Source organism: Equus quagga, chromosome 1 (assembly GCF_021613505.1).
Source record: "Equus quagga isolate Etosha38 chromosome 1, UCLA_HA_Equagga_1.0, whole genome shotgun sequence".
In the NCBI taxonomy this organism is placed as follows: domain Eukaryota; kingdom Metazoa; phylum Chordata; class Mammalia; order Perissodactyla; family Equidae; genus Equus; species Equus quagga.
In genome coordinates, this window is record NC_060267.1 from 3,747,487 (window position 1) to 3,774,243 (window position 26,757).

Below are 26,757 nucleotides of genomic sequence, written 5' to 3' on the forward strand. Positions count from 1 at the left end.
CTAATCTGCAGGTGATTAGCCTGCTCTGGGTGAGGGTCTCCACACCCCAAAGCCTCCTGGAGAGCTGCTGTGGTTTGAGGCAGGAGGGGGGTCCCAGTCCACTTGGCTGCCCCAGAGGTCCACCCTTCCCCTGGGGCTCTAGTCCTAAGGGCTGGATTCTGGGAGAAAGTTCCCTGACAAAAGGACTGTGGAGCTCAAAGAGGTTGGAACTCACTTCTCTATGTCATTGAGTTCGAATGAGTTCCTTTTCCCAGATACTGGTGAACTTCGCAGCCATTTTTACTGGTGAGAGTGGCAGTTAAGAGCTACGACATGGTTCCTGGCAGAAGGCTCTGAGTAGAGATGTCACGAGGAAAGAGTTAGGAGGAGGGAAGAGGTGAGACAGAAGGGTTTAGATGGACCAGGCAGAGGCAGAGACAGTGGTGAATCAAGGGGAGAGGTGGTACAGGCAGAGCCCACGCGAGGGGGAGGCCACGAACCCAGGCAGAGACGTGGACTTTGTGCAAGGCCATGAGCAGAGGATTCTGAGAGAGAAGTGTCATGACAGTTGCAAACGAGATGGATTTTGACAATATTTTTTTAACAGATTTTGGAGTTGGGAAGAAGTGTTGTAATCTTCTGAGCAAGAGACCAGATTCTCAGAGTGAAGTTGTGTTTCAGGAGTAGAGAGAGGCCAGACCCTCCGTGTCTCCGTTGTAGGAGGTATGCACGCGTGTGTGTGTTGCGCCCACTCTCTCTTTGGTCTGTCATTTAGCACTGATGCAGGGTTACCCAGTATTATTCAGCTTTGTCTGCCTTTATTCTTGCCTCTCTATTTCTTTTTTACTGTTTTCTGCTCTTCTCTTGTACTACCTCTCAATCTGTCATCCCCGGGGAGAACAGGGGGTCTGGACAAGAAACCACTGAAAACCGTGAGCACCAAGCCGCGGCAAAACCGTAACCATGCTGAGGGACGGCCTTTCTCAAAGCCTGCCCTCTCTGTTATTTTACTGAGCAGGTTTAAACTGTCTTGATGTCTCCAGATAACCATTGTGAGCATTGTGATTTATGCTAAAAACAAACAAAACCAAAACACCTCTCTGTTAGTTTTCTTGTCTTAAATGGAAATAATGACATTAATACCCAAGTCAGAGAATTGCCTTGAGGATCAAGTGGGACAATCATTATGGCACTTCCTCAGGAGCTGGAACAGTAGTGAGAACGGAGTGAATGACAGCTGCTAATGTCACCATTGCCACCCCCATCCTCCAGCCCCCCACACTGAGTCAGATAAATCGCCTTCCTCCTGCTCCTGTCCTTTGTAGCCTTGGTATGATCGCAGTTTCCCCTCACATGGAGTGTGTCTGTCCGTTCACACCGGTGGCTTAATGCTCAACAAATAGTAGACATTCCATAAATATTAACAAAATGAATCAATGAATACATGATTATTTCGGATTTATTTTTTAGATTAAAAAAAACTTTCAAAAAAACGTCATTTCCCATTTGTTGCTGGCTGACTGATTTCTTTGGAGATGTGGTACCATTTCTGTGCTTTGAAAACGTATAGCATTTCCTCTTCTGATTGGGGCTGCAGCTATGCTCAGCCAGCTCTGGAATTTAAATTTCTGTGTGCGGCATAGTCAAGCCATACAGAATATTTATAAAAGTCCTCATGTAACTCTAATCATAAACTTGAATAACTTTGCAAGTGTGCACAATACAAATGAACTAAAAATGGCATATGTTTGCTCATCAGAATCATGTTCCTTTCAGTATTCTAGGGCCTGGATCATGTATGCAATTTATGAAATCATTCATCCAGCAGCAAAAAGAGAATGTTTTTAATGAGATGTCAAATCAGATTGAATTGTGGTCATGAAAGATGTTGAATATATTGAGTCACAGAAATCCGAACTCTATTGAGATGAAACATTATGCTTTGTATTAAAATGAAAAAGTAAATGTTTATCTGCCATTCATATTTTATTTTTAAGTCTTGTTTTACCATAGCTAAGGGCCAGAGGGTGCGATCAATCATGGAAAAAAATGAACAAATTCTGGTGTCGTTTTCTATACTTTTGTTATAAAAAGAAACTGTTGTTTACCCTTTTATTGGGTCCTAATAATAGGCCATTGACAAATAATACTACCTGCGATTCATTCATAATCTCGAGCTTTGAAACTGTCGACATTTATACAAGAGAAAGTCAGTGCTTTAATAATATAATCTCTTTCTCCTTTTTTTGAGGAAGATCAGCCCTGAGCTAACATCTGCTGCCAATCCTCCTCTTTTTTGCTGAGGAAGACTGGCCCTGAGCTAACATCCGTGTCCATCTTCCTCTACTTTATATGTGGGACACCTGCCACAGCATGGCTTGACAAGCAGTGTGTAGGTCCACACCTGGGATCTGAACCGGCAAACCCTGGGCCACCAAAGCGTAATGTACGAACTTAACTGCTGTGTCACCAGGCCGGCCCCAATATAATCTCTTTCTTTTTTCTTGAGGAAGATTAGCCCTGAGCTAACTGCTGCCAATCCTCCTCTTTTTGCTGAGGAAGACTGGCCCTGAGCTAACATCTGTGCCCATCTTCCTCTACTTTATATATGGGACGCCTACCACAGCATGGCTTGCCAAGCAATGCCATGTCCGCACCCGGGATCTGAACTGCTGAACCCTGGGCCGTGGAAGCAGAACATGCGTGCTTAACTGCTGCGCCACCCGGCCAGCCCCTGATCTCTTTCTTGATCACTAGAATCTCTGATGCCCTCGCTGTCCAAGATCCAAAGAATACATTCAGTCCTCATTTTGTTTGCTCTCTCAGCCGTGTTCTTCCTGATGGCCGCTCCCTCCTTGAAACTGTCTCTTCCTCTGACTTTGACACATGATTTTCCTCCACGCTGTCTGTGTGCTCCTTCTGTCTGCTCTGCTCGGCCTTTGTCCTGTAGCTCCTCAAGGCTCACTCCCTCCCAGTGCCTCTTCCTTCCCCGCTTTCCCTCCCGTGCCCTCTCTTTCCCTTCTTGCCCCTTCCTTTCCCTTTTGTCTCTTGCCACTTTACACTTTTTTCCTAAGTAGTCTCATCGATGACCCTGTCTATCGTCAGTTACCTGCACTTTGCTGTTGATTCCAGAATCAGTCTTCAGCCCCTGCTTTTCCTCTGAACGCCAGACCTGCCTGTGCAGACATCTCCCCTCTGCCTCCAGGGCATGTTCATTGCTCGTTGTAAGAGCCTCTTCTCCATCACCACTGTCCAGGCAGGTCTATAAACCAGAGACCGAAGTGATCTCCTGGCCATGCCTCTCTCTTACTTACCCTTCCAAGTCTGCTTTCAATTCACATGTTTGCTTTACCGCCAGTAGCTTCTTTTTATCATGAATGCACCTGGCCATATGCTCCAGGCTAAGCCAGCACACTGGCCTGGACTACCCTAGGGATGGCTATTATAGACTAGAATAATCTCCAGCCTGGTTTTCTCACATCCAGGTTCCTCACTTAAGCGTTATCCACATTGCAGCCAGAGTAATCTTTTCAAAATAGAAATTTGATTATGTACTGTCTCCCTCGTTAAGATCAGAATCTTTAACGGACACAAGTTCCTTCATGGTCTGGCTCCCACTGACCACTGCACCCCGATGTCGCAAGATGCTGTGGTCTCTGCTATAGCCACACTGCCCTTCTTTCAGTTCCTGGGGTGTGCCCTGCTCTGCTGCCACAGGATCTTTGTAGCTGCTGTTTCCTCTGCCTAGAATGCTCTTCTCATTCCCCAACCCTCACCAATGACTTCTCAGCCTTAAGATCTCAGTTTAAATATCATTTCCTCAAGGAAGTCAATACCACTTAAATATTGTTAATATCAATAAAATATTATATTATTACAACATATGTATGATTATTAATATCACAATACTAGTAATTGATAGTATTATTTCCTCAATGAAGCTTCCCCATTGTCCTTTGTGTCACACTTCATGGCATTTGACACAGCTGTAATCATACTTTATTTATGCATCTATTTGATTAATGTTTGCTGCACTGTCAGCTCCATAACAGCAGGATCCTGACTTTTTTCTCTGCCATTTTGCTCCCCATGCCCACCATGGTGCTGGATAAATGAGTCTGATAGATGCGGGTCGCGTGGCTGAATGAAAGCGAAAGAAATTCAAATGTTTGTGAATTGCTTTTCCAGGTGCCCGATGTTGAGCTGGTCAATCTTTAGGCGGTTTCTTTAGAAGCGGCTTCTTGGATCTTGCAGGATGAGAACATTGCACACTGTCTCTAAGCTATAGAAGTGAATGACCATCTACTCATCAATAGTCAATATTTTCTTAATAAATATAACAAAATTAAATATCAGGATGTTTTAGAACAGTGTTTTTCCAAAGTTTTTGACCATGACCCAGTTTACCTCATGGTCTAGTATAGACACATGTGCACACCCACTCAACTGAAATAAAACTTCAGAAATCAGTATTTTCCATTGCTGTTAATTTCTATTATTCTATTTTATGCTCTTCTATCTTATTTATTAGTACTGGTTAGAACTAAGTTAATTGATTTCCCAGCTGGAAAAAGCTTTCTTAGAAGACATGTTTAAAGCTGTGGCTTTTAATAGATATAAATATTAAAATTGAGTAATAAATTGATTAAGATCGGATATACATTTTATTTCTAATTCAAGAAAATTATTTTGACTAGCAAAAGGAAAATGTTTTTGAGGGTCTACGACACTATCTCATTTTAAAATATAGGAGAATTAATATATCAAACTTGTTTTCCAGCTAGCAGTTGGAAATCCTGAGAACTACTGGCCTTTCTGGAATGCCCTTTATCTTTGTATCTAAAACCATGTAGTGCGATGCGGAGATTATGCTTGGTTTTGAGTCCATAAATCAAGGGTCAGAAGGGTTTTGATGGTGTTTTGATGAAGTTTTGGATAGAGAAAAACAAACATGAGAGAAGGAAAATTTGAAGGAAATAGAAGCTCTTACACCTGTTGTCAGGTCGTGGCCTTTCATTTGTAGAGCCGGCTCTCGGGTGCTTCCCACCTTGCGGTGCTGTGCAGGGGCCGCACAGAATGAGGACGGTTGGCATTCATGCCTTTCCATGTCTCCTTTGTGGAGGAAGATACACAGTTTGTCATTAAGACAATTTCACCTTAATTAGACAAACATTTTCTTAGAAAAGGTTTGAAAAGAAAGAGAAAGATCCATTTTCCACTCATCTTTAATTTATCCTTCATCAGTGCACTGTGACCATTAGCTGTTGGGCGTCGAAGGCCGCTCTTAGCCGTGGATTGGCATCCCCATCATGCAGGCTTTCAGAGTCAATTGCACGCAGCCCTCTCAGCTGACTTCTCAATCCAGTTGCTTAGAGTAAAACTGGAGGAAGATGGCTTTATGGTTCTTTTCCTCAATTAGAAGAATTTTTCTACTTGTTTTTTTAGTTTTCTTTTTTTTCCCTTTATAGAAAAGTCTCAAGAATTTTTTTCTAGGAACCGGGTGCACCTAGGTTAATATACATATGTTTTTTTCTAACAGCTTCTTTTTTATAATCAATAAATTTGAATCATGGTAGAAGGTGCTCATGATTATGTCTTAATCATTTTCTTAAAGAGCCAAAGGGCCCTATGCAAAACATTTTCAACAAAATCGAGCAATTGCTTTTTGATTCGTTTAAACTAGTTTAATGATATTAATTGGTGAAGAAATGGGAAATAATGCTGAGTTGGAGGGCAGGTCGCCTGCCCCTTCTCTTGATTTCCTCTCCTTTTCAGGTCGGCTGTGTGCTTCTAGTTTATGCTTTTAGCGGCAACACGTCTTTGGTAATTTATAACAGAGCTTCCCCAACATTGGCTAAAAATGGAAGTGAAAGAAGATATGAAATGAAATTCTGAGGGCTGGCCCTGTGGCATAGTGGTTAAGTTCACGCGCTCCACTTCCGTGCCCCCAGGTCCGCCAGTTCGGATCCTGGGCGCAGACATAGCACCGCTCATCAAGCCATGCTGAGGCAACATCCCAAATAGAAGAATTAAAAGGATATACACCTGGTTTATACAGCTGTGTACTGGGGCTTTGGGGAGGAAAAAAAAGGAAGATTGGCAACAGTTGTTAGTGGTAGGAAGTTAGGAAGTTGTCCTTGATGCAAATTGAAGAAAAGATAGAACCTGTGTGAATGTGTTTCTTCTCTCTTCTCCCATTTACTGATCCATCCTTGGACACCCAGCTCAGACAAAGCCTCCATCTGAAGCCTTCTTCATAGCCCTAGAAAGCTGGCCTCTCCTCGTCTTCTGTCCCCACTGTACCATGTTTGTCCATCTGTTTTCACTCTCTGTTTTTAGTAGTTCATCAGGTCACATCTCTGTCTCTCCCTGGATGATGAGCTCCTTTAGGACAGGTGCCATCACTTATTCATCTTGGGGACCCTTTTGTCTGACACTGTCCTTAAGAGAATATCTGCCCAATAAAATTTGATGATTGAATAATAAATTTTCTTGTCAAGAATTCTTAAGCAGAGTCATGGCCCAGGTCATTTAGCTAAATGAAGTAGAGAAGAGTGGAGAAAAGAACAGTTCGTTATCTAACAAACCCAGTGTCTGAGAAGCTGACTAAATACTATTTAAGGACACATCCCAAAGTCCACCCTCCTCCAGGATACATGATGGCAACTTAAAGTGTTACAGTATTTCTAACATATAAGAAACACCAGTTTTATAAATCAATCTTTTAAAAACGTTTAAACCGTGGCCTTGAGAATAAGCACGTCATCTGATTTTTAGTGTGAAGCTTTCTTTGCTACAGTGGGAGTGGCATGTATATCTTGACGTGATCTGATGGTCTGAGGTGAAGCCACTTTATTAGGGGCTTTTACTGGCCATTCTTTTATAAACCATGAGGTCCTGCATCCTTAGGGATGGCTCTGAAAATAACTAAATATGTGACAGAGGAGGCAGGAAAGAGAGAGTATAGGAGCAGCTCTCTTTTCTACACTGACCCAAGAAGTGGTTCTTTCATTTCAGCTGCAAATGTTGCTTACAGAGCCTGTCACTGTGTGTGTGGTTTTATGTCTTATACTTGGTTATTGATGAGGTTGGTAAATTTAAGGAATCCTGCAGAAATAGCTTGTCTCAGGAGAAATCTCGCTGTTGAGAAGATGCTGAATAGTTGAAGCTGAAGGGGGGCTAACCTTTTGGTGACAGTCCTCACTCACAATGCCTTGTCATTGATGTGGGAACGGCTGTCACATCAGAGCATCAGTCCCTTGTATGCTGGAAATCACCCATCTGTCATCTTGCTCAGAAGCGGACAAAAATTATTGTCACATCTAAAAGCTAAACACATGAAGCCTCGTGTACCCTATCAACTGTTTTCATCCCCTTCGACTTCTCCCTCTGTTATACATATTCTCCCCCGCCAGCGTTCAGGAGTAATCAGCAACAATCACGGTGATGAAGAGGAAGCTATGGGGATGGAAAACGAGCCTCGTCTTCTGAACAGTTCCACGTTTCCAGTGTAAGGCCTCAGCATATCCTTGTGGCGACTGTGGTGACAGGAGTCTGGGAAGAAGGATTAGTATGCAGAGCACACCAGCCCTGGCTCAGTAGATCTTACAGGAAACAGACTAGAATCCGTGGGCACAGGATGATTCATCACTGGATGTGGGTTGAAAGGGGACAGGTGAAAGTATTTGCTACCTACACTGTCGGTGGAAAGCTCCAGCCATTCTATTAGTGAAGACACTCTGATACGCTTCCTGCCCTTCTCAGGTGGAAAGGATGAGAACTTCTGGTCAAGCAGTGGTTCTTAAAAGAACGGAGTATTAGCCACGCCCTGAACATGTTCGAAATGCAAATTTCCAAACCTACTGGAAGCAAAGCTCTGGGGATGGGGCCCAGCAATCTGTGTTTGCCAAGCCCTCCAGTTGACTCTGATGCATGCTAAGCTTGAGAAGAACCATGTTAAAGTATGTGAAGGATAATACATTCTCGAAAGTGATGCTGATACATTTAGGCTAACTCTTGTTTGGAACTGACGTCCATCATTTAGGGCATGTATTTGAATATAGTTGTAATGGAAAAATGTCATTGTTTAAAACCACAGCTACTTCCTAGGAATTGGGATCTTTTTAAAGGAAAGGCTGTAATCTCAGGCTCTCTGCTGGGTTTGGATGATTCAAAGCTGGACTCGGAATTGAGTTTATAAGTCAGGCTTGGAGAGAACTGAATTGCTCTAAATAATAGAGGGGGATTATGTAGAATTTTCTTGGACCTTTTGGGAAGTAGAGGGAGAGAGGGGCGCGCGAATAGCGAGGGACCGAGGTAGAACGCCCTATGAGAATCCCGGGAGGAAAGGACGTGGAAAGGTCTTTTAGGAAGAGGTTAAGTTGTTGACTGGGGAGTGCTGCTCAGTAACCCCTCTCGCTGACCCACCAGCTTTCCCTAAACGTCTGCTCTGCGCAAGAGCTGTGAATAATTGTGTAGCAGAAAGAAGGGCAGGTGGAGGGGAGTTCCGCCTTGGGGTCTGTGCTGAGGTTGAGGAGAAGAATAGCTTCAGGGTATCAAGCAACGAATGAGAATTCAGCAGCAATGGAAAATGAGAGCCAGAGCACGGGAGCCTCCCCGGCTTGCTAAACATGCGGGAGGATTTCTGATTCTTTCGTAGGATGCAGAACGGACATTTGAGCCAATTGCTGTTGGATTATAAAGGGTGTCAAGGTGGAAGATGACATTTGGCCTCCGTTTTTATTGTAACAGGGAGATGAAAGTTTTCGTAGTGAATCTTGTCATCTTGTGAAAGAGAATGGCAATTCCATATTAAAAACTTCTTACGTAATTTGACCTTTAAACTTTTTGATGAGGAAAGAGTACAAATGGCCAGTAGTGGCCTTCTGGGTGATGTCCTGGGCCCTGCAGGACACTAGAAAGAGTTTGCCTTCCCCTTCTGACCCTCCGTGTTGCTCTCCTGTCATTTCCCACCTCTCCCAGCAGCCCGGCAGGTCACAGGCTTTGCGCGATCTCAGAGTTCTCTGCCGACACGCTGGCTCTTGGCGTTGCCCTCCTGCTTTCTCACCGCCTGAGATGAATACACTGGCATTCCGCTCAGCAAAGTGCCCCCTCAGAAAGGTAAAGTGCTCTACCCAAAATGAACCAGTGCTCCACTTTATCAACGTGACTTACCAGCTGTACGTCACGTCTGCTTAAAAGGGTGTAGCCCTTTGCACTGGAAAGAGACACTTTTTATGGTGGCTTCAGGGTCAGGCTCTCTGTCACGCTCCCTATCCTGCTCCAACTCTATCAAGGAGGAAACTGTGTCGTCCACAGTCCACAGAATCAGCACGTGGGAGCTGGGAGGGCCTTCGACATGACAGAGTCTGACCTGTGCATCTAACAAATCAAAAGCCTGAAGGGTAAATGAGCCTCCTCGCCCAAGAGCCGGTGCTGTTTCTCAAGGTCCTTTCTGTCAACGAGGTGGAGAAGGGCATCGGATCGCCCTTGCCCCTGGAGTCTGCCTGGGAGAGTCCATGGTGATGTGGCACTGGCCGCTGCAAAGCCTGGGACGTGGAATTTGTGATCATCTCTGGGTAGCAGAGAAGCATTGGAGGTGACGGATTTTAACCATGATAGTTTTTTTTTTCATCACCTGGGTTAAAGTGAGCCTTTTGAACACATTTAACCTATGAGGATATTGGATAGACCGGCTGCCTGCTTCAAACCGACACAAAAGGAACTTAAAAACCAAGCATATTTCTGTATCTTGAATTATACTCTCCCACTGTTTTAGTAGATTTTCAGTTACGTTGCATTTTTAGGGACCACTGAAGATCCTTTTTAATTAAAAAAACAAAGCACTCAAACCAGAAAACCTTCCACACGTTCTGTGGTTCAAGAATAAAAAGATGATTATGATATCTAGCAGATAAAATTTCTCATGTGGAATAACCTGTAAATGTATTTACTGTAATGCTGCTTCCCTTTTACAAATTTAATCAGAGACATGCTTACTGCCTTTCTCTCCTTTTGCTTTTGTTGTGAACTGAAGTGATTTCATGGAAAAGAGGAGTATAGGTGACATTAAACTCTGAATATTTGTAATGCTGTCTTTTTAGTAAAGATGTCTTTAATGCACATCACACTTATTTATTTATTTTTGGTGAGGAAGATTGGCCCTGAGCTAACATCTGTTGCCAGTCTTCCTCTTTTTGCTTGAGGAAGATTGTCACTGGGCTAACATCTGTGCCCATCTTCCTCTATGTTGTATGTGGGATGCCGCCACAGCATGGCTTGATGAGTGGTGTTTAGGTCCACACCTGGGATCCAAATCCGCAGACCCCAGGCTGCTGAATTGGAGCACGTGAACTTAACCACTACACCACCAGGCCGGTCCCAATGCAAATAACACTTAGACAGAGGAAATCAGTTTAGGAATATCACTTACCTTGTTACATATATCATGGCTCTTTTTGACAGTCAAATATCCTGTCATCAGAAAGTTCTTCCTCTCCATCCCCATCAACTTGGACTTGTTCTCAGAAGGCCCATGCCTGCTCACGTTGAGGCCTTTGCACAGGTGGGCCCTGCTGCAAGGCCTTACTTCACGACTCCGCCTGCTTCCTCTCTACGCTCACCCCTGTTTGTCTTTCAGGTGAGGGTTAGCCAGAGAAATCCAGCGTTAGTTTATTTCAGATGTGCCAGCAAGGAAGATGGAAAGATTCTGCATAAGATTAGAAGGCAAATTTTCAATGAAGGAACCCTTGAATTTTGACATTTGTACCCCTTTTTATCTACTAATGCACATGCTCACGAAGCACCGTCTATAAATGACGTCTCTGTAGTGTCACAGCACACACTGCTTATTCTGATCTGCCCTTCTTAGCAACTACAGGTATTGCATGAAATGAAGGATGTCAGGCATGATTAGTCACAGAGGCTCTGAAAAATTATTCCCTTCCCCGCCCCCGGACTGTTTAAAATACTTCTCATTGTTCCAGTGTCAAGTAAATTTGGGAAGCTCATCTGCGGATCGTTTGTATACTTGGAGAGAAAGTGGATCGAAGAAGGTAGGAAGACCAAAGGTGGCAGTGTTCTGCCCGGTAGCCAACTACATACTAATGCAAATTCATGAGTGAAGAAACCTCTCATGACTTAGCATGAACAAAGACATGGGGCAGCCAGGAAATCACAGAAACACTGAAAGGAGAACAAAAAAGAAGGCTGAGAAAAGAAAGAGAGGCTGGTAAATTCCTCACCCTCGCTGGGAGTTAGTTTCCCCACCAGAAAAGAATGATCCCGGTGGCACCTGCCTGTGGTCATCGTGCAGATTAAGTGAATTAGCACATGTAAAGTGCTTGGACACACAGTAAAGGCTCAAGGAAGGTTATTTGATAGTAATAATGTTATTGTCACCCCTTTTCAGGGTGGAAACTCTTTCTTGTCGATTCTTCTATCAGTAGAGCTTGCCACAGAGCCCAGCACAGGACATGGCATGTAGTTGGTGCTCAATAAAGGCTTGTTGTGTAAGCAATTGGATGAATTCTGTCTTTGACTGTAAAAGATGGAGAGTTTGATAACTGTTGATCCTTACAGATGTAGATTATAAATAATCCTTCGCTGAGAACTGCTAGATATTGCAGAAAGACCAATAATTCAGGGAGAGCATAGTAATGTGCCTGGATGTCATTTGACTGTATGTCCTTTTATTTATCAGTGTATTTATGATTCTGTTGTAACATCTTGGGAGTGGTATGAAGTGAACATCACGGGGTGAGAAGAAATGGGAAGGCCGGAGTGAGCGAGGGTTTTCAGCCCTGGTGCCTGATGATGCCCGTGGAAGCACCTCAGGGTAAAACGATACAGGCGGAAGGAACACTTAGCTTTGAAGTACAAAAAGCTTAGGGGACCGGCTCTTTTATGGAAGTGGTATTAGATTTATACTGTGTAGCTCAGGATGGAAGGATAAAAATAACTGAGGAGAGGATTTAGATTCATTGTGAAGAAGTCGTTTCAGAAATGGTGACAGTGACCTTATAAAAGAAGTGAGTCATTGAACTGTTAAACAGATACCCAATAACCACATGTCAGGAGTGTTACTGATGGAGTCCTGTGTGGCCTGGGAGACTGGAGCTGAATAACCTCCATGAGGGTGTTCCAAAACTAAGGTTTTAAAGGTGAACAAATGAATCGGCTGATTTGGGTTTTAGTCCCCTTAGGAATTGTGACCTTGGGCAAGTCACTCACCCTCTCTGAGGCTCCTCACTCTCACCATCTTGTTGTAACGTGCCGTTAAGGTGTACTTGCTTCTACTGCTTGTAGAAACCATGTGCTTCTACTTTGATACGTGGGGTGCGGTTGACGGCCTCCAGTGATGTGGCGGTGCCGTTAGGGGAACAACAGCTCCTGTGCTCATTGATGTAATTTTGTTCTTCTCCTGTGGGCAGGTGACCATGACCAGGCTGGAAGGCCGTGGGGTCTGGAATGCAGAGGGTTTGGAGAGCCGGTGCTCACTGAGCACTTGCCATTGGCCAGAATGTTCATTTAATTTTCACCACGCTGGGGGTCTGTAGCGTGTTAGCTCTGTTATTGTGGTGATGAAGTTGAATTTCTGAGAAGTTGATTAACATTCCCAAGATTCCAAATTTATTAAGCTGTGGAGGTAAGATCTGGATTTGGGATTCTCTGATGCTAATGCCCGGCACCTCTCTTTCTGCCATGGGCCTGTTCTAAGCAGGATGAAGTGAGACCCAGGAATGCTCAGTTCCTGCCCCAAACATGCATGTGCGTGTGCACGCCCCTGCCACACACACACACACACACACGCACACACACACAGGTTCTTATCAGTATTTATCTTTACGTTTACTGTGGTGCCTTTGAAAGAATGAAGAGATAAACCAAAACGGTACATGCAGGCTGCTTCGTTTCTGCTAAAGAGATTTTGCTGATTCATGTTGTACCTTTTAGAAACTAACTCCACCAAACAAACTGTGTTATACTTTTTGGAGGAAATCGGGAAAATGAAAGACATGTGATTCTCTTATGTAACCATGTGGCATCTTAAGATAGTGAAAGCAGGTAACACTTTTTGTGCATTTTTTGTTTTATATAAAGATGTCTATAAATAATATTGCAGAATATAAGCTGGTATTTTTAAAGTTTTTGAATGAATTATAGTTTAAGTGAGAGATAATGGAGTACGTTTGTAAACTATCAGTTATTTTCCTTTATATCTGCAAAAGTCTTACGGGAAGTATATTTCTTTTCCAGGCAAAAGCTCTAATGCTTTTAAGTAAAGGAAGACGTGACCCTTTGTAGGTAGAAGTGAAATTCTGCTGACTGGACTATTTCTGCAGTCTGTGCCCCACTTGAAATAGCACACAGGACTTCCGCGGTGTACAGGTCTCTCCTGGCTCTGACCTCAGGGCCTAGTTCATACTCAGTCACTCTCTTTGCCAGGGTATATATTGGACTTTATCTATTTTCATATACCCATCTCTCCTACTAACCCTAGAACAATCTGAGGGCAGGAGCTTTTTTATTTTTAGATCCCTAGAGCCTAGCATGTATTGAGTCCTTAGTAAATGTTTGTTGATTGACTGTATTATAATTGGATGACTTCATATGTATTATAATTGGTGGATATTCATCTCCTCATCTCCCCAAAAGAGGTTGGTCTTCAGGAAATGCTCTTGGCTTTGGAACCAGCATGGAGTAGACACACTTCAGTCTCTGCCTCCCCTGTGACTCGGTCTGCCAGCCTGCCTCTGACACCGGAACCAGACCTTTTTTCCAAATAACCATTTTACTTGCTCCCTGATACTGAAACTGCTCCCCTTGAAGACACTGGTCCTTTGGCAAACTTCTCTGAAGGAGGCCATGCCTTCTCTCATTTCGCCAGATTCATAGGGGCTGGTGTCAAACCTGCAGAATTCTTCATACGCCCCTCGGACACTTCTGGACTAATGCTCCTGCTAGAAAAATAATGTATAATAGAATATAATTCTGTTGTATAAGAGAATATAATATAATGGCATCCCTGTATGTCATTTAAATGTTCTGTTAGTTACATTCAAAAAGTAAAAAGAAACTAATGAAATTAATTTTAATTATATATTTTATTTAGTCGAACATATTCAAAAATTATCATTTTAACGTGTAATTAATATGAAAAGTTCTAATGGCATGTTACATTCTTATATTCATACTAAACCTTTGAAATCTGGCATTCATTTTACCCTTTCACAGCATGTCTCAGTTCAGAGTGGCCCCATTTCCAGTGTTCGGTAGCCACTGGTGTCTAGCGCCTGTGTACTGGACAGCAGGTTAACAATTGTTCCCCTGTAACTTCTCAAAATTTTGGAGCCTTTCTCTTAAATCACCTATTTTTTCAGAATCTTTGCTGTGACCAATAAGATAATTTCTCACGTTCCAGAATTATGGTAGCACTAACTGCTATAGTTCCCCCCAACCCCTTTCCATGTTGTCGTCTTTGAAAATTCTAATGTCTATGGTCTGACTGCATCTCAGTGTCTTATCTCATCTCCACCGGCTCCATTCTTTGATCCTTGTTATCATCGCAACATCTCTTAACCTCCGTAATTCCTTCCTCTGATACGATTCCTGGCATTCTGTAGTCACCTATCATTGTACCCTTTCCCCAAGACTTTGTGAATTTTGGGGGACCCATTGTTACAGTTATTTCAGATGTGAGCTTGTGGACTATGTAACTACGCTGCTGTGCCTACCAGCTCTCAGAAGCACTAGTCATTGATCCATTTGTGAATATGAATTAAGCACCTACTTTTTACTTCTCATGCACTTTTCTGGATGCTTGGGAGAAAGCAGTGGACAAACAGCAGGGATCCGAGAGCCTTGCCCTCATGGAGCCTGCATTCTGCTGAGGAAACATGAGAAAGAAGCCATTGTCATGTATAGTACGTGAGTTAATGGTAAACGTCATGGAGTAAAATAGAGCAGAGAAGGTGGAGGTCTGGTGCTGGAGATGAGGGTTGAGACTGCAGATTACTTGGCCAGTGAGGATCAACCGAGAATAGCCCTGGAGAAAGTTCGGCAGTGAATCACGCGGGTGTCAGGAGAGGAGGGTTCCAGGAAGAGGGAACAGCAGGTGCAAAGGCCTCCAGCCTGTCCACAGGCCCATGCTGATCAGAGAAGCCTGTAGAGGAGAACCATCCAGAGGAAAGGGCAGTCATGAGCTTCTCCTCCAAATTGAGGCCCACTGGCTGCAGCATAAAGACAGGAGATGGCAGAAACCACTGAGTCCAGCCCGCTCCTTTACTGATGAGAAAACTGACACCCAGAAGAGTTAGGTGGCTTACCCACCGTCACAGAGCTGTTGGATCCAGGTTCACCCTGACTTGGGTCCCTGACACCAGCCCTGACATTTTTTATTTGTGCTGAATAAATGTGGTGGACAGTGTAATAGTGCATCCAGTTCTGATGCTAACCAGGCCCGGAGTTAGCACAGATGCCACAGTCCCCAACAAGACTGCCCTCACTTAAGATGCTGGCCATAAGTTTAGGCGTCCCTGGGCCCCTTGCTCTTCTGACCAACTGGTACAGATTCAGGGGTTCCCACACCCCCTCAGACTTGATAATTGACTAGAATGACCCCCCAGAACTGAGGAAAGCACTCTGCTTATGGTTACAGTTTTATTATTAAGGATACAAATCAGAACCAGCCAAATGAAGAGACATACAGGGCAAGGGCTGGAAGGGCCTTGAACACAGAGCTTTGATATGTTTGTTTTCATTGCCCTCCAGACACATCAGTGTGTTCACCTACCAGAAAGCTCACCAGAGCCTCAGTGTCCAGAATTTTTATTGGGGTCTCATTGTGTAGGCATGATTTATTGAAGTGTCGGCCATATAATGGAAATCAATCCTTAGCCTCCCTTTCCTCCCCAGAGTTTGGACGGATGTCACCTGGCTCAAAGCCCCAACCCTCTAATCTCATGGGGCCTCGGCCAGCCCTCATCCTGAAACTGTCTAGGGGCCCCTGTGAGTCACTTCATGAGCATAAATCAAATGCAGTTTGAGGACCTACCGTGAATAACAAAGACACCCATGTGGCATGGGCAATTCTGAGTTTAGAAGCTCCATCCCAGGTTCCTCAGGACAAAGACCAGACGCATTCTTTATTATACAGCAGACAGAAATTCAAAAACTATTTGGCTTATCAGTTTTATTACAAGATAGTCAGCCCAGAGATAAGAAAGTAACAACTAACTGAGACACAAAAGTCCTGACTGTGAAGGGGGGATCTCACAGCCAAAGCTCAAGTTCATCTCTTTTTCAGAAGGAGCAGCTGCTCAGGGTATAAAGGAACAGTGGATGAAAGTGTGTTTACCTCATCTTTTTCATCCAGGCTTCTTCTGGAGGACAGTGTATCCTGGAGGGGTTTAAATTGCTCAGGATAAAGTTGATGTCACCTGCTCCTTGGCTCGAGGGTTTTGGCAATTCTCTTTGCATTACCTCAGAGACCGCAGGAAGATCTTTGCTAATGAAGTTCTTGCTGGTGTCTCCTGGGCCGAGGGTAAATCTCGTAACATATTTGTTCAGTTGCTTATTCTGTTTCCCCCACCAACTCCCATGCTCCCTGTAGGATTTTTCAAGTTTAAACGAGCATTTACTTGTGTTTAATCTCTAGTTAAAACAAAAAGCTAAATAAATAGACAGCTTGTGTTGAAAAAGAAGAAAAACATTGGACCAAGTAAAGAAGTATTCTTCAGTTTAGGAAACTTGGTAATTTCACAAGTTTTTGTCACTTGCTGTTTTTAGTGTTAAAAATTTCGTTGGAGTTTTAAAAAATCCATTCAAGTGTTTATCCAGCAAACATGGTTTTTAGTATCTGCCATATGGAGGGCACTGTGTGAGACACTGGTCCCCAGACGTGACCAGGGCTCCATCTCCCCTTTCCGATCTGCTGCCAGCTGGTTACAGTACAGTGTGGTGTGGTCGGTTAATGTGGTTCTTTCTTATGTGTGTGCCAGCACAGAGGAGGAGAACTTGAATTACCCCCAGGGAGCAGAGCTACGAGGCTCAGAGAAAGTTTCTTGGAGGAGGTGATTATCTGAACTAACAATTAAAGGATGAATAAGCATTTTGCTGGGAAAGTGTGTGGCCTAGGACTGTTTCAGGCAGTGTGCACAGCATGAGCAAAGGCCCGGTGGTGAGACGGAGCTTGCAGTGTTTGAGAAATAAAAGCAGGTCTGTGGAATAGAAAGTAGCACTGTGTTATGTATGTAGGTGGTCCATATATATCCATCCCCTAGGATGTGAGCCCCTGAGGGCAGAGATGTCCCATTCTTCATTTCCTTTCATTGTGGTCTCCTCAGAGCCTGCCACATAGTAGGTCCTCAATTAATTTTTGTTGAGTGAACAATATGCAAAAACTAAGATGCATACCCTGGTTGCACTGTGTAGAAGAAGTTAGATAATAGATGTTATGCGTTCAGCAAGATAAGTGAATTTCAAAATCAACAAAACGTTAAGCTGATTTTCTCCACGGACTAGAGTTATGTGGGGGGAAAATGTCAGCAATTGTTTCTATATGGTATAAGACAGAATTTATTTTTAGTTTGATTACGCACAAGTGATCTCATCTTATATTGTAGATTTCTCTGGAGAGTTAACATGTTGATGCTCCCAAACCCTGCGCAGCTCCTTTGGGAAGAGCACACTCTTACTCATGCCTTTGTATTGGCAGGAGACTTGGAAAAGAGGTGCCATCTCTCTGTTGACTGCACTCAAGGAAAAAGTTAGGTCAGATCATCAAAAGTTAATTTGCTTTGGAAACCTATGCTCAGTGAACAAGTCCAGTATCCAGAAGAAAAATTAGACCAAAAGCTAAAAGATGTCCCACAAAGGAAAGACTGTTAATAAAAGCGGAAGCTTCCCCTGTAGGAGAACATCATCCCTTTCGTGTTCACTGCGGTCACCCACACTGATGACCTGTGAGTCTTCTCTCCCTCTGATTTCAGCCCCTTGAGCCTAATGCCTTGGATACTGTTTCTTGAATATATATAATCTTTATGCTTCTGCTCACCTAAGACACTTAATTCAGTGTTGGTGTCCAACCAAGTGACCTATTGGTGACGTCTCAGAGCCTGGCACCTAGGAGTCCTCAACCAGATACTTGTTTGAGTGAATCTCTTTTTAAAAGTTAAAATATTTAAGCAGTTGGTGGATGACCCTGATGATTCCTTTCCAGGGCAGCAATTAGTTCTTAGAGTGGTAGAGTTTGCAGTTCGTCACCTTTCTCAAATGACTGATGAAGTAAAAACAGTTCAGTACGGATAGGTGGTTAGACTGATGGGCTGGGTGTCTGTCGGTTCATGCGTTTGTTGCTCTTGGGCAGCTGGCATCCTCATGAGGCTGTCTTAGGGGGCGTGGAGCATACTGAGACACATGCCACTCCTGGGTCTTGGGCTCCAGCACCGCTAGCGAATTTGCTTGGGGTCAGGAACCTGTATGTTATCACTTAGTCTTTCTGGGCTGTGGCTGAAAAGAATAAATCTTCGATGCTCTCGGCATGTAAGATATGAGAGGAAATAATGACTTCTCCTTACCCATAAGAATACGTATATTTTTAACACCATTCAAAAGAATGTCACTTTTCTTCTGCTATAATCTTCATACTCAGTGAGTGTAATAATGTCTAGCCATCACACCATACAAATTCACTGTTTTATCTAGTTGTAAGAAGCCTTCAGAATTTGACATATAACCTGTAGTCGATATTGGGGCCATATGGCAATTTGACAAAATACTAAAAAGAGAGGTCTAGAAATTCCACAGTAAAGAAATTCTTGGATGCAGTATTAGAAAAATCCTGGAGGCTTTTCTCACTGGTATTTTATCTAGTAATCCCAGATTTCTAATTTCTGAGGTTGAATTTGTCTCTCCTCACCTTTATTTAAAAAAGGATGTATATAGTGGTTACTTTCACTATTTTCTAAATCTGAGATAGTCGTCCCAAATGTAAAAAAGCAATTAGGCCAATTATTTTTACTTAGAGATTTAAATAGTGCTTGCAGATTTTAATCTCTCTCCTAAAATATTAAAATAGATGGCTGCTACCTATTTCTCTCCTGTATTTCACTATCACTCTTCCCCAACAAGCGTCTTCGGTTTCCCTTTCTCCATCATTCTGCTTCTTGCTTAATCACCTGCCAGAGGGATGTTCTCTGTTATCTTTCTGACAATTCCAAGGACACCAGGGGCCTCCCAGTCCTGCAGTGTTCCTTCTTTTTCCTTGATGAAATTGTTGACATTGATGGTCATCCCTTTGCAAGATTTCAACCCTGACGTTGCCTCAAGTCCTCTCTCTGACATGACGTGGTTATCATTTAGCTCTCGGACTGCTTCTTTGTCTCTCTTGCTCCAGTCCTTAAGTGTAGCAATTTTTAAGGTTCAATTCTTGGCCCCTTGCTTTTTTCTTTTATTCTGTTTCCCATGAAGTTGCTTTAATTCTGTTCTCTCGACTTTCAGTGTCCATTTGAGGGCAATAAATGCAGAAAACAACAGGCAGAACAAAGTGTAGAGAGGGGATGGGGGGAGTGTGTGGCATCTTAGGAAGTCTTTCATCCTGCGTGCCCCGGTGGCTGTGGTTTTTCTGTACTTCTGAACGCTGTCATCTGGTAGAGTTGGGAGAAGATCCCACCTAGGCCCATTAGAACTGCTCTAAGTTAGGCTGGACCCCTGGAGCCAGGACGGATCTGACACACCAGCCTTCCCTTTGCTCTACATCTGGTGTTAGACTTGCTCCCTGGCAGACAGTGAGTAAGGCTATGAGCTCTTTGAATCACCTGTGTGGTCAACACGGTCAACACATGAGTCTGGATAGAACTTCCCTCCTTCTAGGATGAAAACAGAGGACATATAAAATAAAATACCAGTGCAGGTTAAGGGAAAGAAGGCATCAAGCTGAGGGATCAGAGGAAGCAGTACTTCAGAGCATAATTTATTACAGGAAATACTATGCTACATAAAATAACTTAGGCACCCTCCATCGACTGCAGAGAGGCAGAATCTCAACGACAGAGTATAAAGCCCAAAGGAAGGAGTGCGCTGAGGTAAAGAGAGAACCTGAGTGACATGAGCAAAAGAGGACTTTTTATTCAAGATGGGGGGGGAACTAGACAAGGTACAAGGGAACAGATATGTAAACGAGGTAGTTTCGTGTGTGACATATGCTGTGAAGGGACCAGATCTGATCAATATGAGAGTGGGAGGTCACTTCAGAGGGAGTGGCCAAGGAAAGTGTAACTTTCCTGTGAAGTGGGAACACGTGAGCTGAGACAGAAATGCTGGAATGAAACCAGCCGTGCAGAGTCAGAAGAACCTTCTAGAGGGAAGGCATAGCAAGTGCAAAGGCACTGAGGTTGGGCAAGTTCGGGAAATGACCCATAGTCTCGTGAATTTGCTTAGAGCTGGAGCTGAACTTCTCATCTGGATTGTTCTTATTTTCATACGAGGATTGAAAGGAACATTTGGAGATTGGAGAGAGTAGTGGTCTTGGGAGTTAGAATGAGTCTGATTCTGTTCTCAGCTCTGCCAATAACTGTCTTGGGAAAATTATTTAACCTCTTTTGGCCTCAGTCCTCTGATCTGTGACATGGGGGTGATGGTCTATGGCTGTGTACTTGCACTTGGGTAAACATACCATCTGCCCTTGGGGACACACTGGGGTGTGTCCGTGAGGTCAACCCAAGGCCACAGTTACAGAGACTGTGCAACCTCCTGGGCTATTAATTTCACTAAGGGTTTGGGAAAAGTTATATGTAAATAATATTCTGCACTAGAATGCAAAATTGCCTTGCATTTTTAAGATTAAAAGGTCAAATGTCAAAGATATTTCATGCTTTTGACAGCCAGTCTAGGCTCTGCCTCCATACTCATGAAACGCTTGCCTCATGGATTTCAGTGGAAAAGTTTGAAAAGCATTAATCTAGACGCTCTGTAAGGTTTTCCCAGCTGTGATGCTATGGCCCGTGATTCTTTTAAAAGTTCTTCCTTCTTGGGCTAATTATTCTTAACCTTTTTTCCTCTGTGAATGAATGATGGTATAATGTAGATTGGTTTATGTTGCTTTTAATTCAAGGGGGCTCCCTTTCAATTCAAAGAAAGAACTTTAAAACCCAAGTCCTCGGAAGTGCTCTGGAGGGTGTTAAACATCAAGTTTGGAGAGAGGGAAAAGAACCTCATAAATGATTGTGGTAGGTATTGTTTTCACTTCGCAACCATAGTCACAGATGCTTCTCTCTCCTTCGGGGTCTTAGAGGAGACACTGTCATTCTGGTCAGAATTCACATTTAACGACGCACATGTATTCGGAGGCACATGCTCTCCTCTCCTGATCTGGTGTTCAACCAAGAGCTTCCAGAGGATTCTGTCAGGGTGTTTGTAACTCTGAGTAACAGAAAACCCCACTTAAATTGGCATAAAGAATAAATAGATACAGTGTCACACATCACTGGAAGCCAGCAGTGTGCAGTCCCTCTCCATTTTTATAGGGCCTCAGCTCTGCTCCCTTCTCCTCCATGTCACCTTTTTTCTCAGGCCGGCTTCCATGATGGTCACAAGGTCATTGCCACCAGTAGCAGCAATTGTCCCTCATTGTAGTGCAAGAAAGAGCATGTTCTCCAGCCGTAGACTAAAATTCCTTCCCTCCAGGCTGATCAGCTCACCCTGAGCCATTAACCAAGGCCAGTGAGATGGTCATGAGAAGAGGAGGTGTCTGGACTCAGCCGCGGACTGGGGACAGGATCTACCTCCCCTGAGAACTGTGGCTGCATTGAGGAGGGAAGACCTGAATGAAATCACAGCTCCACTGAGAAAGAGCAAGGGCAGGATGGATGTTAGGTGGCGAGCGCTCCTGTTAGGAAGAGTCTACAGAAGTGACTAAAGGTGTTCTGGTAATCAGTTCTGATTTGTTCTTGACTCGCGGCCGCCAAGTTCTGGGGAGGCAAACAGAGAGGGACTGAAATTTTTCATTTAGAAAATATTTACCAGGTTCCTACTGTGTTTCAAGAACTGAAACCCACAGGGCAGCCACATAAACAAATAATAAGAATAGTGGCAGGAATGGCCAAGAGCACAGGGAGGTGTCTTATTGGTCTCATTCGCCTTTGATCAATATGTGCTCAGTGGGCGCCCTGTGGGAGGGGGCCGTCCCGTGGCTCTGTGCACTGTGTATCTCCAACTTCTAACACGCCGCCTGACGATCCTGAGCACGCCACAGATATTTATTGAAATATGCTTACTGGAGCCAAAATCATTAATGATTTCTGAAAGGATCCTGGAAGATTAGAGGCAACCAACGCTCAGTGACAGGCTTGAGTGGTTGGGAGGTTCTGTAAGATAAGAAGTCCGAGGAGGTAAATTAATTCCTTCTCACTTGGACGGTGTCAGCCTGTAACGAAGGACTTCTGATGTCGGAAAAGCTCTGGGACCGTGACATAATGTCACAAGCTGGGGTGTTGGCTGTGCCCTAGCAGACTTTTACTTGGGGAGAATATTTAGCACAGCACCTACATGGCACACAGTCAGTAAACAATTGATGAATGAATGAATGGTGAGCTTTCTAATTAGATTCGGGAGAATATTATGATTAGATTGAATAGTTCATATCCGACTGTGCCTTCATGCATTGATTTTTTTCTTTGCTTTTAGAGCTGTGAGTTGTGGTAATATGGGTGCTTTGTGATTTTAATGGAGAGCATATTTCTGATGGAAAAATGTAAGCTGGTGAAATGCGCTTTGACTCAGTACTCCATGTCAGACAGAAGTCTGCCGCTTTGGCGCACACAGACGTAGCCCCCACACCTGACAAAATTGCCTCCTTTGTGTCTGAAAGCAAAGAACCTCAAGGCCTTACCGACCAATACGCCGATTGATGTCTAAAATCGTCTAGAGTAGTTTGATGGCGTACTGGGAAAGGACCTGAAAGGCCAGCTGATCCATCCGTCCCGTCGTGTAGCTGAGAAAACACGAGAAGGGCCACGCAGGGTGGGGACTTGCGGTGGCAGTGCTGGCAAGTGGTGGAGGCAGGATGCGAACTTGGGTTTCTAACTGAACTGCGGTTCCAGACCATGTAGGAGATAAAGGATAATCGGGAGCAGCAGGCTGATTGTAAAAGTTTGATTTTGTGCAATAGCTGGCTTCCAGTCACGGGGCCTTGCAAGTCCTGAATAGACCTTTATTTCGCTAATGGGCCATTTGGAATAGGAAAAAAAATTACAGTAACAGTCTCCGTAGGTGGTGGAGAACATTAGTACATGTCAAAGACTGCAGTTATTGTCAGAGGAACTGGTAACATTGACTGTAAAACACTGAGAATTTTAAGCAAAAACTCCTCAGTGACTCTTTCCGAAAGTACAGTGTGGGGTGATGGCTTTGCTGACCCTGGGGACGGTGACATCCTTTGAGAATACTGCTGTAGTTGCCAGCGTTCAGGACAGGCTGTTGACTCACCTCTGAGAGTATCTGTTATCATTATTCTTATACTAAAATATCTAATAAACTTAGTTTATTAATCACAATTCATACTGTCATGCTGTTTCTCTTTATTCAAAAATTTTCTGAAGCAGGTGTGACTATAATATGTATGGTTTTCAGGGGATGCTCCACGTTTAGAAATCCCTGACGTTCTGCATCCCGTCTGTGTGACGCAGGTGAAAGGTGAACATATGTCAGTCTCTCTTCTGTGTAACGTACGAGGGGTCTTGTATGACACTTTCAGAGGTCGTACACACTGGAGGATGTGTTTCTACCTCCTTTTGTCTTTTCAGCACTTTTCATATTCCAGCGTGTCTGTCCTGACCTGACTCGTGGGAGGTTTGAGCAGCTTGCGCGCTGCGTGGCCATCTGCCCTGACTTACTTCGTGGGCGCTCCCGCAGTCTGTTTCACTGGGGGCGTCGGTGTGTATGTGTAGATATTTACTTGGCTGTTAAACAAAATCTCCGACTTTGTTTCTAGGATGGCAATTTCAAAATTCTTCTGGCATTGTTTCTTGAACTTATCTTACAGAGCCCTGTGGACTTACTTCCTTATACCCTTTTCCTGTGCATCTTATCTTCCCAAGTGCCTGAAATCTGTTAGAAAAGCGAGAGTCTTATCATTTCTTTTCAAATATGTCACTAATAGCATAGTTTATTTCTGTTTTGAGTGAAAAATTCTCATCTTGCCGTCGTAGGGTTGATCTGGCTTCTCTTTGGAGGTTGGCATCGTTCACTTTGTGATACGTCTCAACGTTCTCTCAGTCAGTCAGTCCAATACAGCATCACCGTTCGTGTCAGCCGAGTGCATGTCCATACCGAGGTTTCTGCCCAAAGAAGACAAAGGAATTCAGAGAGTGTGATCGTCTCTGCTGATGGCGCAATTCTGGATGCATTACGCAGACACATTCATCTCTCTGTACCTGCAATACAGGCTTGGTTCATTTTCCAGAAATTTTCCTAGATTTTAGGTGGAATTTGTTTAATGTATAGTTCATTCGGCGAATGTTCCTCATGTGCCTCCTGGGTGTCAGGCTCTTTGCTCCATGGTGGTTGTGACAGATATGGTGTAGACTTACTCACACTGTGAACCGACATTGTTTCAGTGCTTCCAGTGTTGCAGGCGTTGTGTTAAAGTGTGCTGAGCACTTATCTCATTTAATCCTTTCACAAGCTCCTGAAGTGCAGATACGGCAATTATTCCCATTTTATAGATGAGGGATTGAAATTGAGGGTAAGGGAGCTTCCCAAGATTTCTCAGCAAGTGGATGAGATTCCAGTCAAGTCTTTCTGAATTTAGGCTCTGGGCTCTTGATCTGTCCTGACTCATAAATACAATGGGGGTCATGATTTGGTAGAGGGAGCAATGACAGCCCTTATCTTATGACTTCTACCTTTTTTCTCAAGTGCAAGGTGAGGTCTGCTGAGTGTTGAGTGGGGTTAGAACAAGGATGGAGGTTTCTGGAGAGTTGAGGAGACTGGGAAGAACTCTTGTTGAGTAGGAGGGTGAGGGGACAGTGGAGGCTGGGTGGGAATGCCAGGCATTTCCATGAATCGGTTGATGCGGTGGACCATGAAGCAGTGGTGGTATCAATCTGCCAAATAATGTGCAGTGTTACAAGACAAACTTTTAAAAAGAGAATCAAACAATCTAATAACTATTTGTATCAATTGGGATTAGTTTCAGCCGCCAGTAATAGAGAGGGGAGATACTAGTAACTAAGATAGAGGTTCATTTTTCTCTTCTGCAAAAGAAATCTTAAGGTAGGTAGTCAAGGACTTCTGTGATATCTATGTAGTTCTCAGTGGCTCAGCTGTTTCTGTATTTTTTCCCACTCTTCTCAGGCCAGGCTTTCCATCCTCAAGGTCACCTCGTATTCACAAAATAATTTCCAGAGTTCTGGCCATCATGCCCACATTCCAGATAGCAGGAGAGAGAAAGGAGGAAGGGCAAAGGCTGTCAACTGAGTCAACTCCCTTTGTAGCTTTTTCCTAGAAGCCTGTTGATGACATGCTCAAATCTTTAGATGCTCTTAAATACAAGGAAGTTTGGGAATTGTAGTTGTCTTTTTCCTTAACCCAGGCACATTGCTGCCTACGACAATATAGGGACCTGCTTTTAAAGAAAAAGAGAAAACTGGATATTGAGTGAGCTGCTATAGTCTCTGTAACACTTTCCTATTCCCACTTCTTCTGGTGTACACCCAACACATGGGAACTTTAGATGAAAATTATACACCAGATCGGAGCATTTTGAAATTCCTTCACAAGGTTAGAACGTAGATAGCTGCCAGCATCGTCTACTTTAAGGTGTCATGAGAGCATGAAGTCGTGATTTTATAGAGGGGGAAAAAAGGCACAAAATGATGCTTCCCCCCCTTTTTTCCAGAGCAAAGCTTATACTGTGTAAATTGTTTTGGGCTTATTGATGTGTTTGTTCTAGAGGCGAGGAAGCTGGATATATTAAAAAAGTGTTTATTGCCGATTGTTCTGTGTATTTATTAATTGGTTTTCTTCATTCTTTCCCAAAGAGACTTTCACATTTGTTGGTTCTTCTTATAAACCGTTAGTTCCTAAATGAAATATAAACCAGGTACATTCTGTCTAAAAAGATAAAGTAAAACAAACACTTTTGAAACAAACACGATGTGTTTCCTATTAATAATTTTCTATATTTCTGTTCTTGGAAGCAGTGGTCCTTTTTTCTAATTCCTTTCCGATGGCAGGCAAGTGGAGAAATGAGCAGGAGCCTCTTAGCGACTTTATGAGGACCAAGGAAAGAAATTAAAGATGGCCTGAAATCATGAGAACCTGTAAAAGAGGAGACGTCAGAGCCTCAGGAGAAACAGCACCTTTAGATCTACAGGACTGATTCTCCCAACGTTCAAGCGCCTTTCTGATCCAGCTCCCAGCTTCTCTGGATGGTTTTAAGCAGGTTCAGACTGACGATTTGTGTTTTCAGACTTGGTTCTTTGCTGGTTGATGTTTAAACTCAGTGTCGCGTCCTGCCCCCGGGGAACAGCTGAGTGAGTGGGTGTGGTCAGTAGTGTGAGGCACCCGTGGGTCCCTCAGTGTGCTGGGTGCAATAGCAGGGGCCTGCAGCGTGCGAGAAATCAGGGCACAGGGCCTGGGGGGTGGGAGGTGGATGGTAAGATGGGTTCAGCTGGGGATTAGAAATAAAGAATAAGGTGAAGGAATTGCTCAGGAGCTGGTTGGAGGGCAGCTCAGATGCCTTCAGCAGATCCGGCTGGGTTTTGTTCTTGTGTGTCC

The 26,757-nt window shown here is 43.7% G+C and overlaps 1 protein-coding gene across 1 annotated transcript in view; it reads left to right on the forward strand.

Annotated features, from left to right (window-relative positions):
• The window catches only part of GRIP1 (glutamate receptor interacting protein 1), a 590,760-nt gene that overhangs the window by 99,940 nt on the left and 464,063 nt on the right, over positions 1–26,757 (forward strand). The window lies entirely within an intron of this gene.